General features: G+C 45.9%; 1 non-coding gene across 1 annotated transcript; it reads left to right on the plus strand.

Annotated features, from left to right (window-relative positions):
* Positions 1 to 3,525: 3,525 nt before the first annotated feature.
* On the plus strand, positions 3,526 to 3,630 carry LOC116270911. Its single transcript, XR_004179215.1, has one exon. It is a non-coding gene; the product is annotated as a small nucleolar RNA U13 (small nucleolar RNA).
* Positions 3,631 to 17,881: the final 14,251 nt, after the last annotated feature.

The following is a 17,881-nucleotide window of genomic DNA, read 5'->3' on the forward strand; positions in this document are numbered from 1 at the left end:
ACTGCACAATCTCAGCTCACTGCAACCTCTTGCTTCCCAAGTTCAAGCGATTCTCCTGCCTCAACCTCCTCAGTAGCTGGGATTACAGGCGTGTGCCACCACACCCAGCTAATTTTGTATTTTTTTTTTTTTTAGTAGAGACAGGGTTTCACCATGTTAGTGAGGCTGGTCTCAGACTCCTGACCTCAAGTGATCCACCTGCCTTGGGCTTCCAAAGTGCTGGGATTACAGGCGTGAGCCACCGCGCCTGGCCAAAAAACACTTTTTAAAGACACTATTAAGAGAGAGAAACACAGATGGACACACAGTGGTGTGTGCCTGTAGTACCAGCTACTTGGGAGGCTGAGGCAGTAGAATTGCTTGAGCCCAGGTGCTTCAAGTCCAGCCCAGGCAAATAGCAAAACCTTGTCTCTTAAGAAGAGAGAGAATCTATGCAATAGAAAATACCTGATAAAGAATTAATATCCAGAATAAAAAATACTACAAGTCAACAATAAAAACCCAATTCAAAAATGAGCAAAGGGGTGTGGTAGCTCACACCTGTGGTCCCACCACTTTGGAAGGCCAAGGCGGGCGGATCACTTGAGGTCAGGAGTTTGCGACCAGCCTGGCCAACATGGTGAAACCCCATCTCTACTAAAATTACAAAAATTAGCCAGGTGGGGGTGGTGGCTGCCTGTAATCTCAGCTACTCGGGAGGCTGAGGCAGAAGAATCACTTGAACCTAGGAGGCAGAGGTTGTAGTGAGCAAGATTGTGCCAGTGCAGTCCAGTCTGGGTGACAGAGCCCTGTCTCAAAAAAAAAAACAAGGCAGATATAAAAAATTCAATTGTAGGACGGGCACGGTGGCTCATGCCTATAAGGCCAGCACTTTGGGAGGCTGAGGGGGGTGTACTACTTGAGGCCATGAGTTCAAGACCAGCCTGGCCAACATGGTGAAATTCCATCTCTACTAATACAAAACAATTAGTTGTGATGGTGAACACCTGTAATCCCAGCGACTCAGGAGGCTGAGGCAAAAGAATCACTTGAACCCAGGAGGCGGAGGTTGCAGTGAGCCAAGATCATGCCACTGCACTCTAGCCTAGGCTACAGAGAGATCCTCTGTCTCAAAAAAAAAAAAAAAAAAAAAAAAAAATTCAATTTTATTTCTATATACATGCAATGAACAATCCTACTAGAGCATCAAAAAGAATAAAATACTTAGGTATAAATTTAATTTAAAAATGTAAAACCTATACTCTGGAAACAAACATAGTTGAAAGAAACTTAAGCCAGGTGTGGTGGCTGGTATCTGTAATCCTAGCACTTTGGAAAGCCAAGGCAGGCAGACTGCTTTAGCCCAGGATTTCAAGACCAGCCTTGGTAACATAGTGAGACCTCATCTTTACAAAAAATGAAAAAAATCAGCCGGGCATAGTAGCGTGCACCTATAGTCCCAGCTACTTGGGAGGCTGAAGTTGCAGGATCTCTTGAGCTTGAGAGATTGAGGCTGCAGTGAGCCAAGACTGCACCACTGCACTCCAGCCTGGACCCTGGGCAATAGGGCAAGGCTATGTCTCCAAAAAAAAAAAAAAAAAAAAGTTTAAAAGCAACTAAATAAATGGAGACACATCTGTGGTAGTTCCTCAAAGATATATTCACTTCTTAATATCTGGAACCTGTGAATATTATCTTATATATTAATAGCAAAGAAAGTTAAGTAGATTAAGGATCTTGAGAGGAGGAGTTTATCCAAGATTATCCAGGTGGGACGTGATGTAATTACATATAGCCTCATGAAAGGCAGAAAGAATTTTGAGAGAGAAGAGGAGAGGGCTGTGTGACAAGACGCAGAGGCTGGAGTGACGCAGCCATAAGCCAAGGAATGCCTGCAGCCCCCAGAAGCTGAACAAGCCAAGGCACAAATTCTTCCCTGGAATCTAGAGAGAGCAAGCAGCCCTGCCAACACCTTGTGTTTAGACTTCTGGCCTCCATGACTGTCACAGGATAGATTTCTGTTGTTTAACCGTAACTCAATTTGTTGTAATTTGGTACAGCAGCCCTAGTAACTAATACAACATCCCAAGTCTCAGTGTTGTTAAGACGGCTGTAACTCCCTCACCCATCACAGAGTTGATGCATTCTCTACCAAAATCCCAGCTGGCTTCTTTAGAGAAATTAACTAGTTGACCTTAAAATTCAGATGGAAATTCAAGGGACCAAGAATTACCAAAACAATCCTGGAAAAGAAGAGCTAGATATTCCCACTCAATTGCAAAACTTACTACAAAGGTACAGTGCAGTATGGTACTAGCATAAAGACAGACACACAGACAAATGGAATAGCATTGAGAGTCCAGAAATAAACCCTTGGATTTACAGTCCATTGATTTTCTTTCTTTCTTTTTTTTTTTTTCTGAGACGGAGTCTGGCTCTCTTGCCCAGGCTAGAGTGTAATGGCGCCATCTCAACTCACTGCAACCTCCGCCTCCCGGATTAAAGCAATTCTCCTGCCTCACCCTCCCAAGTAGCTGGGATTACAGGCATGCACCACCACGCTCAGCTAATTTTTGTACTTTTAGTAGAGACAGGGTTTCACCATGTTGGCCAGGCTGGTCTCAAACTCCTGACCTCATGTGATCCACCTGCCTCAGCCTCCCACAGTGCTGGGATTACAGGTGTGAGCACCTGGCCCAAAGCACTCTTAAAACTCAACAAGGCCGGGCATGGTGGCTCACACCTATAATGCCAGTACTTTGGGAGGCCAAGGTGAGTGGATCACCTGAGGTGAGGAGTTCAAGACCAGCCTGGCCAACATGGTGAAACTTCATCTCTACTAAAAATACAAAACTAGCCAGGCGTGGTGGCACACAGCTGTAATCCCAGCTACTCGGAAGGCTGAGGCAGAAGAATCACTTGAACCCAGGAGGCAAGATTGCAGTGAGCCGAGATCACGCCACTGCACTCCAGCCTGGGCAACAAGAGCAAGACTCTGTCTCAAAAAACAACAACAACAACAAAAACTCAACAATAAGAAAAAAGCCTCAATTGAACAATGGGCAGAAGATGTGAACATCTCACCTAAGAACATATACAAATGGCAAATATGCATATGAAGATGCTCAACATTATATGCCCCACGGGAACCACAAACAAAACAAAGAGACACCATGACACACCCATTAGCATAGCCAAAATGCAAAATACTAATACCACCAAATACTGACAAGAATCAGGAGCAACTGAAACTCATGTTCACTGCTGCAGGGAATGTAAATGGGACAGCCTCTCTGGAAGACAGTTTGGCAGTTTCTTACAAAACCAAACATATTCTTACAATGCAATCCAACAATTGTACTCCTTGGTATTTCCTTAAATAAGTTGAAAACTTATGTCCACACAAAAACTGTACCTGGATATTTATCGCAGCTTCATTCAGAACTGCCAAAACTTGGGTGCAACTAAGATGTCTTTCAGTAGTTGAATAGATAAACTGGTACATCAGATAATGGACTATTATTCAGCACTAAGAAGAAATAAGTGATCCTCTTGTAGTTCGTAAGTGTGATAGCTGGGTGTTCACATGCATGTGTGAGATGTGCTACCCTGAAACCTTGTTATGATGGTGGGGGCATTACTCATCTAACATGAAAAGAAGAAAAAGAAAAAAGAAAATTTCTGAACTATGAAGGCATCAAAATACATGAAGGAATCTTAGATGCATATTGCTAAGTGACAGAAGGCAATGTGAAAGGCTACATTCTATACAATTCCAACTATATGACTTTGTAAAAGCGAAAAGTGTGGAGATGGTAAAAAGATCAGTGGTTGCCAGGAGTGGAGGGAAAGGAGGGATGAACAGGGGGAGTACAGAGGAATTTCAGGTTAGTAGAACTTTTCCGTAATATACTACAATAGCGGATGCATGTCATTTTACATTTGTTAAAACCCACAGAATGTACACCACCAAGAATAAACCCTAATATAAACCTTGGTCTCTGGAGGGGGATGACGTGTCGATGTGGGTTCAACAAGTACAATGAAAGCACCAAGCTGGGGCAGGACACTGATGGTGAAGGAGGCTGTGCACGGCAGAAGCGGAGGGCGTGTGGGATCTCTCTTCTATCCTGCTCAATATTGCCATGAACCAAAACCGGCTCTAGAAAATAAAGTCTTTTTTTTCTTTTGAGACAGTCTCACTCTGTCACCCAGGCTAGAGTGCAGTGGTATGATCTCGGCTCACTGCAAGCTCCGCCTCCCAGCTTCACACCATTCTCCTGCCTCAGCCTCCCGAGTAGCTGGGTCTACAGGTGCCCACTACCACGTCCGGCTAATTTTTTGTATTTTTTTTAGTAGGCTGGGGTTTCACCATGTTGGCCAGGATGGTCTCAATCTCCTGACCTTGTGATCTGCCCGCCTCAGCCTCCCAAAGTGCTGGGATTACAGGCGTGAGCCACCGCGCCTGGCCAATAAAGTCATCTTTTTAAGTAAAGGAGAAATTAAGACATTTTCAAGTAAACAAAAACTGGGAAAGTTCTTCAGTAGCAGATCTAACCAACAAGAAATACTAAAGAGAGTCCTTCAGGCTAAAACAAAAGGATGCTAGACTAAAATCAATATGAAGAAATAAAAAGTACCAATAATGGTAACCGTATCAGTAAATACAAAAGTTAATATTAATCAATTTTTGTATTTAACTTCATTCCTCTTCATTTGGTATAAAAGACCAATTATACATAATTTGCACAATACGATAATTATATATCTATCTTGATGAGTACAAAATGTTTAAAGATGTAATTTGTGATAATGACAGCATAAAGAGGGAGGAACAGAGCTATCCAGAAAGAAAGTTTTTGTATACTATTGTGATATTATGAGATATACATATATGTTGGTTTCATCCACAGCACATTATCCAACTTTCAGATATTTTTTACAATCTGATAGGTTAAATTAAAAATCACATCTTCCTATAGGTTTCATTGACAAACAGCTTTTTGGAGGAATAAGCAATTTTGTTTTAACATTGGGGAACTTGAGGTCTCAGATGCAGATACTGGAGCTGACGTGAAGCCCAAGTCAGCCTGACTGGGAAGCCTGTCATCTTCACCACGGCTGGGTTGCCCTGCCAGGCTCTGCCGATACAAGAAATCCATCGACACCCATGTGGGGTCTGGAATCAGTCTAGTGACTGTTCTCCTGCTCTCAGGGTTGAACCCTCTGGTCCCTCTGCCACAACATCTGTGAGATCCCAGCCTCGCTCAGTCCTGATCCTGCCACGCCACCCGCTGTGGGCACACATGACCCCAGCGATGAGTGTGTGGCAGCTTAACCAGCCTCCTATCAATAGACACTTAGGTTGTTTCCAATCTGCTGTGGTTTGGATGTCCGTCCCCTCCAAATCTCATGTTGAAATGTGATCCCATGTTGGAGGTAAGGCCTGATGGGAGGTGTTTAGGTCCCAGGGGCAAACCTGGCATGAATGGCTTGATGCTGTCCTCACAATAATGACTGAGCTCTTGCTCTGAGTCCATGAGAGATCTGGTAGTTTAAAAATGTGTGGCATCTCCCTGCCTCCCTCGCTCCCGCTCTCAGTACCCGCTCTCCCTTCACCTTCCACCATGACTGGAAGCTTCCTGAGGCCTCATCAGAAGCAGGGCAGATGACTGTGCCATGCTTGTACAGCCTGCAGAACGGTGAGCCAATTAAACCTCTTTCCTTTATGAATTACCCAGTCTCAGATATTTCTTTATAGCAATGCAAGAGCAGCCTAACACACAATCTTTTGCTAATATAAACAATGCTGTAATAAATAACCTCTGAGGGATAAATTCCTAGAAATGGAGCCCTTGGGCCATGAGTGTGCATCTTTTCCATATGGAAAGCTATCGCTAAAACGTCTTCCACAGAAGTTACACCAATGCACAGTCCCATGAGCAACAGATGAGGCTGCCTCTCTGTCCCTTGGCAACACAGCACATTATCCAACTTTCAGATATTTTTTACAATCTGATAGGTTAAAAAAAAACACATCTTCCTATAGGTTTCATTGACAAACAGCTTTTTGAAGGAATAAGCAATTACTCAATGTCTGCTCTAGGTAAATCTTAGATAATCTGATGGATTACAAAAGATATAAAAGAAACGTTCTCAGCTCGCAAGCCCAAAGTCAGGTGTGACTGACGGAATATGCACACGACACCAGTTAGGAACATGAAGCAGCATGTCTGGTCAAAAGGGAGACGGGACGCAGTAGCAAGCATCTCAGGCTGTCTCCATCAACACCTGCTGGGCCTCAGTTTCTTCTTATGTAAAATCGGGGCATGAAATCAGATGAATCCCAAGATCCCTTCCATTTTTGAAATTCTATATTGAATAGAACATAGTCGAACTCATTTTAAATCTGGGTTCTTTGCAAATAACCCATGTTGGCCAGCAGGGTGTGACAACGGCACTGTGTCCCCACCCTCCTGACTCTGGGCACGAGGCTGCATTCAGTGCTGGAGCTTTACGACACTGCTGCCCTTGCCCCAGCCTAGAACCATAATTTGGTTCCAGACACCACAACAGGCAAGTGTTAGAATGGAAGGTGTAAGAGGAACCTTGTCCAGCAGTGGTGACGAACCCACACTCAACTAGCCTCACTCACACATATTCTCACCTCTGTTCACTGCCCACAATTTGACACGTGGAATCTGGACGGGAAAACAGTGATGCTGAGTGGCCCCAGGCAACTCCTGGCTCTGGCCTCACCAGCACCCACATAACAGGATAAAGGAGGCGCACAGGGCTGATGGGCCCACAGAACCATCTATCTTTAGACCAAAGACAGTGAAGGCACAGGAAGGCATCTTTCGTTAGTTCTACCCTGCATCTCCTATTTCTCAACTTGTAGTAAAAGTATGAATTACTTTCAAGGAATGAGCAGGATGCAGACAGATTAAAAAACAGATTTGCACGTGACCTGACTATGCTGAAAGGCCACTCTGGCATAAAATATTTGAGGTGCTTAGGAGAACAGGAAGTGGAATCTTTGGAAACTTCAGAAGTTCAGTCCCAGGGGCCAAATCTTTGTTTCAGATGCATGGGTCCTTGTGAGAAGTCTGGCTGCTCTGAGCCCCACAACGCTGGAGTCTGTATTTTTCACATTACGATTCCTAAACTCAACTCTCTCCAAAAGCTAGCATTGGCATGAAACAAGCAGCCACAAAAAGGTTTTTCCTCTGGCAGGAACCAAGCTGGGTGCAGGGAAAAGACATTTGCTAAAACAAACTTCTGGTTCCTGAGCACCCCAAACAACTTTTACTGGGTCTAATCATTGCTGGCCAATCTCCCTTGACAGGATGAATTCTTAAATAAACAAATCTGTCTTCAAGCTGCATTTGTTAAAACAGCAGATGGAGATTTAACTGAGCTGAGGAGGAACAGAGCTCTTTATCTCAGTAAGTAATGACAAGCGAGATGAGGGACTGAGGCAGACGTCTCAACCCTCAGGGCCTATTAAGCAGCTTTAGGGAGCATCCAGGAAAACCCGGAGCGACAGCTACATATGTGGCTGTTTTCCTGAAGAGGTTTTCTGGAGGTTTAGTAATTACATATTCCTTTAAAGTGGGGAAGGCATGTGGGAAGAGGGACAGGTAGGCAGTAAGGCGAACGGTTCTATTCCCATGGGCCTTGAGCTGGTGCCCAGTAAATCTATATTTTACATAAGATAAGGTGAATGTCTGACGAGGAGGAAGGACTAAAGAAGTCAGTTCCACAGACATCTCCCAGGTAGGTAGAGAAGGGAGTCTTGTCTTTGCTCTGCACATGGGAAGATAATCAACATTATCAGTGTGGAGTTTCAGGAGCCAGACTTAGACTGTAGACCTAAAGTCTCCCCTTTTCCATACATTGGCATGTCCTCATGTATGGGAGGTGAAAACCAAAAATAAAATTCTGAGCCCCCCCAATCATCTGAATCTGAGCCCCCCCAATCATCCCCTCCTCTCAGCCAAGGGCATTCCAAAGTTAACCTAAAGAACCAGTTCAGGCATGATGGGATGGGGGGTTGGACTGTCCCATTATACCCTCCTCTCTTTAGGAGAATTCAGGCCCAACTGACCAGCATTAACATTAAAACAGATCTCAAGACTGACAAAGCCGACTCCTATAGCAATAAGATACCAGATACCAGCTTGACTCTAGTACAGCGTCACAAGACAGATAGCAAGCCCTGGAAGTACTTTATTACACACTACATTGCTTTGCCATATCTTGAAGTAGTCCTGCAAAGCTGTCTCTTGTGGGGAAAATCTACATTCTGAAGAGAATCTCCTTCCTTTTCCAGGCCTTCTTCCTGATCCAGGAGAGAATCAGCTCTGATAAGACACATTTACAATGGATTCTCTCTGAAGCCTGCTACCTGGAGGCTCCCTAAGTATAATGGGAGCCCTGGTCTCCATAACCCCTTTTCTTTCTTTGTTGTTTTTTTGTTTTTTGAGATAGAGTCTCACTCTGTTGCCCAGGCTGGAGTGCAGTGGCGCAATCTCAGCTCAAGGCAACCTCCACCTCCCAGGTTCAAGCAATTCTCCTGCCTCAGCCTCCTGAGTAGCTGGGACCACAGGTGCATGCCACCACACCTGCCACACCTGGCTAACTGTTTGTATTTTTAGTAGAGACAGGGTTTCACCATGTTGGCCAGGCTGGTCTTGAACTCCTGGCCTCAGGTGATCTGCCCACCTTGGCCTCCCAAAGTGCTGGGATTACAGGCGTGAGCCACTTGTGTGCCTGGCCTCACAGCCCCTTATCTTAACCTAGACATTCCCTTCCATTGATTCTCTGTTTTTAGATAATAACTTAACTTTTTCAACCAATTGCCAATTGGAACATCTTTGAATCTACCTATGACCTGGAAGCCCCCACCCTACCGCTTTGAATTGTCCCACCTTTCCGGACGGACCAATGTACATTTTACATACACTGATTGATGTTTTATGTCTCCCTAAAATGTATAAAACCAGCCTCTCACCTGACCACCTTGGGCACATGTTCTTGGGATCTCCTGAGGCTCTTGTATTTGGCTCAGAATAAATCTCTTCAAGTATTTTTCAGAGTTTGACTCTTTTTAACAATAGAGACCAGCAAAGAATTGACCAGTGAAAAATCTGTGGGGGCAGACCTTTACAGATACCCGAGGTCCGTGACCTTTCCTTAGTAATAGTTGTTCATTTGGAAACAACACCTCACGTGACTCAGCCTCTGGGCTTAACCTTCCCTTTTACATAAGAAGTTTTGGAGTCCTGAGATTTCTAATTGGCCTTTAAAAACTAAAAATAAAATCTTAAGCCCCCACTCAGTGAACCAAGCGGACCCCAGAAAAAACTTAAAAACTGAATTTCCAGCCATGATGGGAAAGTCAGACATTATATCCCGCTCCTTTTGGAGTTCAGGCACAACTGACCAGCATTAATGTTAAACAAGAGATCCTAACACTGACAGAACAGACCCTTTGTGACAAGAAGATACCAAGTTATAAACAGGACACAAGGCCATGCCAGACAAAGTTTATGTCATGCACCCCTGCAGGTCGCCCTGACCCCATGTCCTAGGTAGCGACTTTCTTAATTCCAGCTTTCCCTTCTGCTGAGTCCAAAACTTTAGACAATGCTTCACTCCTTTAACCAACGGCAAATTAAAGAATCTCTAAATCCACTCATGACCTGCAAGCCCCCCACTTCAAGATATATCCCACCTTTTGAGGCCAAACTAATGTCTGGCCTCCACATACTGACGTATGACTTTGCCTGTGACTTTTGCTTCCCTAAAATGCGTAAGACAGAGTCGTGCCCTAACTGCCTCGGGACCACTTATCAAGGCTTCCTTTGTGTTTTCCCCAGGCCACGGTCAATCATATTGGTTCAGAATAAACCTCTTTAAGACATTTTACAGTTTGGGTTTTCCATTAACACCTTCACAGCATAAACTTGAGTTTTTAAATTTGAGCAGGTCCAGCAGGTTTCCCCCAGGTGGATTCTGACTGAACAGTTTATGAGTCATTTCTCTATCCCTGTTATTCAATCCAAGCTTTCCTGGGTAAGTGCTTTCTTACCTGCCTGTGCCCCTCAATCAGAACATCAGAGTCAGAAGGTAATCAGAACCAAGAAAAATTTAACCCAAAAAAGATCTAGAATAAAATGCAGCTTTTGCTTCACCCCTAAAAGAGTGGGAAATTTGACTACATAAAAGTCAAAATTTCTACATAGGAAAAAATAAAATCAGAAGATAAATGACAAACGAGAAGATAATTTTAATGTAACTCACGGGCCAAAGGTTAATCCCCTTAATAAAGAGCTCCTAAAATCAGTACTGAAACAACTTACCCTGCCCCCACCCTCCAAAAGCAAAGGATCTAGATTATAAAGAGGGAAAAACAAATGGCTCTCGAGCCTGTGGAGAGCTGCTCCACTGTGCTCATTGGGAGAGATACCAAGCCCACTGAGAGGACTTTTCGCCTATCAGACTGTGCCTCGGGTCGGCTGGGCTGCTGTGACAAGGCACCGTGGCCGGGTGGCTGAAACAGAACGTATTTCCCTCTGTTCCAGAGCCTGGAACTCCCAGATGAGGCGTCTCATCAAGAAGCAGGCGTGGCTTCTTCTTTGACCTCTCCTCGGCTTCCAGATGTCTCCCCTGCATGTGCCTGTGTCCTCATCTCTTCTCATAAGGACACCAGTCGTACAGAACCAGGGCCACCCTTATGGCCTCATGTGATACTGTGGTGTAGTAAGAAGTGTATGTTTAGTCTTGGTTCTAAATTCCTGACATACAGCTCCCAAAACCCTCGGAATTTCCTGACTAATATGGGTGAGAGGGGCATCTTCTGTTATTCATAATAAGCCCCTTTCAACTACACCAGTGTTTATACTACTGCAGTGACTCTAGGAGGAAACGGCTGGTTACCAGATGAACCAACACTGGGATTAGGATAATCCCACCCACAGCCTCCAGGGTGGGCGGGGCTGCAGCTAAACCCCATCTGCCTCTTCATCTGCTATTCATCCACATTCTTGGTCACAGCTTCATAACAAACCGGTAAACATTTGTAAATGTTTCCTTGAGCTTTGCAAGCCACCCAATCAGATGATCAATCCCCAGAGATGGTCTTGGGGACTCCTGATTTAAAGTCAGTCATTCAGATGCACAGGTCACAACCTGGGACTTGTGACTGGCTTCTGAACTGGGGGAAGCCAAATGGAACTGAGCCCTTAACCTATGGGGTCTGTACTAACTCCAGGTAGTATAGAACTGGGTTACATTCTAGGACATCCAGTGGTCTCTGAAGAGAACTGGAGAACTGCGTGGTGTGGAAAGACCACACGTTTCATGTTAGAAGTGTTCTGTTGAGTAGAGAAACCATGTTTTCCATTTTACTTTTCACTCGATTACCTCTTTAAAGAACCTGTCTCCAAATACAATCACATTCTGAGGTACTGGAGGTTAGGGCCTCATACACACTGATGGGAAATAAACCGGGGCAACCTCTACGGACAGCAACTTGTCAGCATCAAAATTTTAACGTGCATTTCACAAAAGAAGATGCATTAATGGGCAATAAGTGCACAGAAAGATGCTCAACAGTATAAGTCATTAGGGAAATGCAAATCAAACTAATGAGATAATGCTGCACACTGCCTGGGATAGCTATGCTCCTGGGATCGACTGGGCAGATGCACTGCAATGCTGGTCTTCCCCAAGGTTCCTGCCCTGTCCCTCCTTGCCATGGGGGCACATTTAAGGAGGGCCACTGCCACTCACGCCAGTCTAGTGCAGCTTGGTCTGGGGAGTTCTGCTGCACTCCTGGGCAGCTGTGTGGCCTGAGTCAAGCTGCTTATGCTTTCTGGGCCTGAGCTTTCTGAGATATCAAATGAGGAAGCCAAACCTGACCCCAGGCCCCTTTGAGCTCCAAAATTCTCATTCTCTTGGGCCCAGCACAATGCCTCCTGGGCTCCCCTCACCACTGAGCTCCACAAGAGTCCTGAGGGGGAAATCAGAGGACAGCAAGCAGCCTGGTCTTGAACAGGGTGTTCTGGAGATGGCCATTACCTGAGCGTGCCAGATTATGGGCTGGCCCTGGGCACCCACGGCCACAGCTCCCACACCCAGCCTCACCCAGGGCTGACCCCAGCACCATGGCCACAGCTCCCAAACCCAGACTCACCCAGGGCTGACCCCAGCACTCATGGCCACAGCTCCCACACCCAGCCTCATCCAGAATCCAAGCTCGCCCTGGACACTGTCTCTCTGGCCATTGCTCAGCATGGACCTGGCTCTTAATGAACCCTCCATCGAGATCTGCTGAGTCTCACTTCCTCTCTCCCTCTCCTGCTCTGTGCTAGGAAAAAGGCAATGTGAGTTTTTCTTTTACATCCAAACAAAAGCTGGCCGCTCATCATGCATGAGTGGAAGCAAATCAGTTTCGTGGCCTGAGGTCGTGCAGCACACCGTGAGCAGGTGAGCAACCTTAGCGGGGAAGCCCACTCGGACCTCGGAGCCCCAGCACGCCCATTCAGCCGTCTGGGCCACTCTTTCCAACCAACTCCACAATGTCCCTAACATGTTTTTTAAAAAATGTTTCCACACAGGAAAAGTCAAAAGTTAGGAAAACTGCAGAACTCCAGCTATAATATTTACAAGGTTCTAGCTAAGCTTGCCATACACGTCTGCCAACATGCTTCTAAAAGAGGAAAACTTTTAGAGCCAAAAGAATGAAATAAAGTGGATCAGAAGTAAATTCAACACTGATAGGGCAGTGAAAAGAACACATGAAACACTTGGCATCTATTTATCAAAAGGAATTTGTCTCTCCAAACACTGGCTCACATCATGTTTACTTGAAGAAAAAAGGGGGTGGATACAGTGGCTCATGCCTGTAATCCCAGGACTTTGGGAGGCTGTGGTAGGAAGATCACTTGAGGCCAGGAGTTCAGGAACAGCCTGAGCAACATAGTGAGACTGTCTAGAAAACAGAAAAATTAGCCGGGCATGGTGGCATGCGCCTGTATTCCCACCTACTTGGGAGGCTGAGGTGGGAGGACCACTTGAGCCTGAGAGGTTAAGGCTGTGGTGACCCGTGACTGTACCACTGCATGATGAAGGGGGCCTGCCCCTCCCCACCTGTGAGTATTTCTTGCAAGGTGGAGACGAGAGACTGAGAAAAGAAATAAGACACAGAGGAAAAGTGGGTCCAGGGACCAGCGCTCAGCAAGCGAGGACCTGCACCGGCACTGGTCTCTGAGTTCCCTCAGTATTTATTGATCACTATCTCTACTATCTCAGCGAGGGGGATGTGGCAGGACTATAGGGAGAGGGTCAGCAGGAAAACATGTGAGCAAAGGACTGTGTGTCACAAATAAGTTTAAGGAAAGGTGCTGCGCCTGGACGTGCACATAGGCCAGATTTGTGTTTGACTTTATACAAACATCTCAGTGCAGTAAAGAGCAGTACTGCTGCCAGCATGTCTCACCTCCAACCATAAGGCGGTTTTTTCCTATCTCAGTAAATAGAATGTATGATCGGATTTTATACTAGACATTCCATTCCCAGGGACGAGCAGGAGACAGATGCCTTCCTCTTATCTCAACTGCAAAGAGGCCTTCCTCTTTCACTAATCCTCCTCAGCACAGACCCTTTACGGGTGTCGGGCTGGGGAACGGTAAGTTCTTTCCCTTCCCACAAGGCCGTATCTCAGGTTTTCTCAGTGTGGGGAAACCTTGGACAATACCCAGGCTTTCTTGGGCAGAGGTCCCTGCAGCCTTCCGCAGTGCATTGTGTCCCTGGGTACTTGAGAATGGAGAATGGCGATGACTTTTACAAAGCATACTGCCTGCAAACACATTTTTAACAAAGCACATCCTGCACAGCCCTAAATCCATTAAACCTGGAGTCAATACAGCACGTGTTTCTGCAAGCACAGGGTTGGGGCTAGGGTTACAGATTAACAGCATCTCAAGGCAGAAGAGTTTTTCTTAGTTCAGATCAAAACAGAGTTTCTTATGTCTTCCTTTTTCTACACAGACACAGTAACAGTCTGATCTCTCTTTCTTTCCCCCACACATTCCAGCCTGGGCAACAAGGGCGAGACTTTGTCTCAAATAAATTTTTAAAAAAAGAAAAGAAAGAAAGAAAAGAAATATGAAACTGCCCCTAACAGATGTAGAAAAAAGAAGGTAGGGTGTTCAACAAAAATGGTCACTGAGGCAAGTGTCTCGATCAGCAGAGGTTTATTAAGCCAAGTCTGAGGACTCACCCAGGAAAAACACAAGCCAGTGAAGCATCTGTGACCTGTGCTTTTCCAAAGAGGATGCTGGGAACTTAGTGAGCATGTGAGGTGGGGGCAGGCAGGAGGGAAACAAGGGCGGGGGCAGGGAGGCAAATGGTTATTCTTATGAGGCTCTAACAACTGCTCAGCACCTGTATGTTTTATATCAGATAAGGTAAATGTTTGAAAAGAGGGAACGGAGGAGAGTCAAGCAGGAAGAGTGACTGATCCTGTCTTGTGCGTGTTCTGCAGTTGGGAAGGTAAGCTTGTCATCAACATTGTCAGTGTGAGATTTAACAGAACTCAGTTTGAGGAGTTAAACTTGGCTTGTGGACCCAAGGTGACAATTGGCATGTACTGGTTTTATAGGAGATATGTATCCTGAAAGGTTCAGGAGCTAGCAAAAATGTCCTTGTAAGCAATTTGTGAGGGAGGCCATCAGGAGGTATACGCCCTTTTGCCATCCTGGGACCTGGCTTATGTCTAACACTATGACCCAGGGTTGTGAAGTGACAGTTCTGTTTAGGGAAAAAGAACGGCAGTTGCATGACTCCATTCCCAGGCTTAACTCTCCCTTTGGCATAACTAGTCGGTGGGGTGGGGATGGGGAGGTACCAAAATTTCATTTTCTTTCACAGAAGCTATTTCCCTCAAGCCTTTTACCATTTTTGTTCTTCCAACTCAAGTTAAAAATCTACTAAAAGAGCTAGGCATGGTGGTGTGTGGCTGTAATCCCAGCTACATAGGAGGCTAAGGTAGGAGGACCATTTGAGCCCAGGAGTTCAAGACTAGCCTGAGCAACATAGCCAGACCCTCTCCACCTCCAAAAGAACCCCGATAAACTAACCATATAAATAGGTTAAACCACTTGTCTAAAAGAGCTGTGAAAGAAAAAAATAAATCTACAAAAAAAAAAAAAAAAAAAAAGTAACCTAATCCTCTGGATTTGTAAGACCAATTGCATGTTTATCCTATTAATCAAACAGTGAAGTGGATTCCAGAGCTTTTGTTCCAAGCCATGCTGGCACTGTACAGACAGAGGCAGGCTTGCCCACCCTTCTGTCTAAATCACGGAGGGGCCACAAGCCACCAGCATTTGGTCAGGCCCTCAAATCTGAAGTCAACTCAGTCAGGTCTAGACACACCCCCTTGCAAGACTGAGAGGTCCTGGAAAGAACCACATCCCGGGCTACATCCAAGAGAGAAAAACAGAGGTGCTGAGCAGGGACAGGAGAAGAAAGGAGACACAGAAAGTAATTCAGAGTAGCTCCAGGTGGCTCTTACAGCTTGGAGGACAAGTTTGGGAAGAGCTGAGCCTATCTGCGAAGGTCAGTAAACACACCGGGTTACTCAGGCCTCTCTGGAGAATCGGGGTCTGGCTAGAGTCAAAGAAAGGCTGAGTGAGACACCCAGGGAAAGCGCTGGTCTGGTGAAACACTCATGAAGCGGGGGGTCTCACCTCACCTTTTGCTTCCCCACACAAGGGCACTGGTGCAGAGGCCTTGCTCACTGTGGCCCTCCACTCCAGACCCCACTATGCCTGGACGTTATTTCTCACCCTTGTTGGGTTTTGGGTTTTTTTTTTTTTTTTTTTTTTGGAGATGGGGTCTTGCTATGTGGCCCAGACTGCTATTCACAGGTGCGATCATAGCTCAATGCAGCCTCACACTCCTGTGCTCATGATCCTCCCACCTCAGCTGCCCAAGTAGGTGGGACTACAGGTACCTGCCACCATGTGCAGCTTACTGGAATCATAATTGGCCTCAGACACACTGTTACAAAAGAAATGTGTGATCTAAGGCAAAGGTTGGGAAGCTCGGTGGCTCATGCCTGTAACTGCAGCACTTTGGGACGTGGAGGCGGGCAGACTGCTTGAGCTCAGGAGTTTGAGACCAGCCTGAGCAACATGGTGAAACCCCATCTCTACCAAAAATACAAAAAACAATTAGACAGGTGTGGTGGCACATGCCTGTGGTCCCAGCTACCCGGGAGGCTGAGGTGGGAGAATTACTTGAGCCCAGAAAATGGGGTTGCAGTGATTTGAGACTCCAGCCTGGGTGACAGCATGAGACCCTGCCTCAAAAAAAAAAAAAAGAAAAAAAAAGAAAACAAAAAAAAAAAACAAAAACAAAAATCCAAAGGTTGGGGAAATGGTATTTTAAACAGAGCCACTCACTGGTCCCCGCCAGTGCTGAGGACACACACAATACTGGCCCCGGTGTTTCCACTTCTCTAACCAATGGCTTGTGGGCCACATTGAGAAAGATACTTTCTGATTTTCTTTAACATTAAAAACAATTTTAAGAAAAATAATTATCATTCCCATGGAAAAGGTATTTTCCTCCAATGTGTAACACAGATGCATATTAGGCTGAAATAAATACAGTTAGGTTAGCATGAACACGTGTCACAAGTAAAGCCCAAATAAAATCTCATTCCTTTAAACATGCACACAATTACATGAACTTGAGTCGAAAAAGAGTGTCCTTCACGTGTCTTTCTCCCCAGGGAAGCTAAAGAGGAAGGAAAGAGCATCTCAGGTCAACAGGCACGATGGGAAGAGGTTCTGAACCAGTGGCCCATGGAGGTGACCCCGTTTCCTGCTCCCTGATCACTCTGCCCCACTCGGGCAGCAGGAGGATATTCTGCACTTGCTGCCTCCAGGAGGGAGACAGAGCAGAACAACACAAACTGGGAGGCTCTTCTTGGTGTCTGAGGTTCAGACGCTCAGTTCCCAGACAGCAGCCAACAGTTACAAATAATAAACATGCAAGCCTTCCAGGCAGCTATGGCTGGGCCTGGCAGGCAGGGCACGGATCAGGGCAGAAGGACAAGGCCTTCTAACCTAACCTGCAGGTAGATGTGGGAGCAGTGAGAGTGAATTCACTCTTTTAGGCAACATTTAGGAAGGGGCAGGAGCCCAGCCAAGGAAGGGTAGCGAGGTGTGTACAGGCAACAAGCAGCAGAAGCTAAACAAGGAGCCACACAGCAGGAGTGCTGCACTCTGCAGAGCACGGGGTCAGGAGAAAGGTCTGTGTACAGGGGACCCATGGGAACCAAGGCCCAAAGACAGACAGAAGGACAGCCCAGTGAGTGCCAGAGTGGAAAGAACATGGAACACCTGCCAGGTAGAGACATAGCCCTGGGTGACCTCTGGATGGATAAAAATGAACTTTCTGCCACCTGGAAGGGTATGGGCTCATGGAGGAGAACACAGTGCATCTCAGACAACAGAATGGCAATCTGCACACTGGAGTTTCAGGATCACAATTTATACAACACCTATGGCTCTAGCCAGGCATGGTGACTCACGCCTGTAATCCCAGCACTTTGGGAGGCCAGAGTGGGTGGACTGCTTGAGACCAGGAGTTCAAGACCAGCCTGAGAAACACAGTGAGACTCCCATTCTTTACAAAAAAAAAAAAAAAAAAAATTAGCTAGGTGTGGCGATGGGGGTCTGTAGTCCTAGCTATTCAGGAGGCTGAGGCAGGAGAATCACTTGGGCCCAGGAGGTCAAGGCTGAAGTAAGCTATGATTGCACCTTTGCACTCCAGCTTGGGGGATAAAGCAAAACCATCTTAAAAACAAACAAACAACCTG

Source organism: Papio anubis, chromosome 16, assembly GCF_008728515.1.
Source record: "Papio anubis isolate 15944 chromosome 16, Panubis1.0, whole genome shotgun sequence".
Taxonomy (NCBI): domain Eukaryota; kingdom Metazoa; phylum Chordata; class Mammalia; order Primates; family Cercopithecidae; genus Papio; species Papio anubis.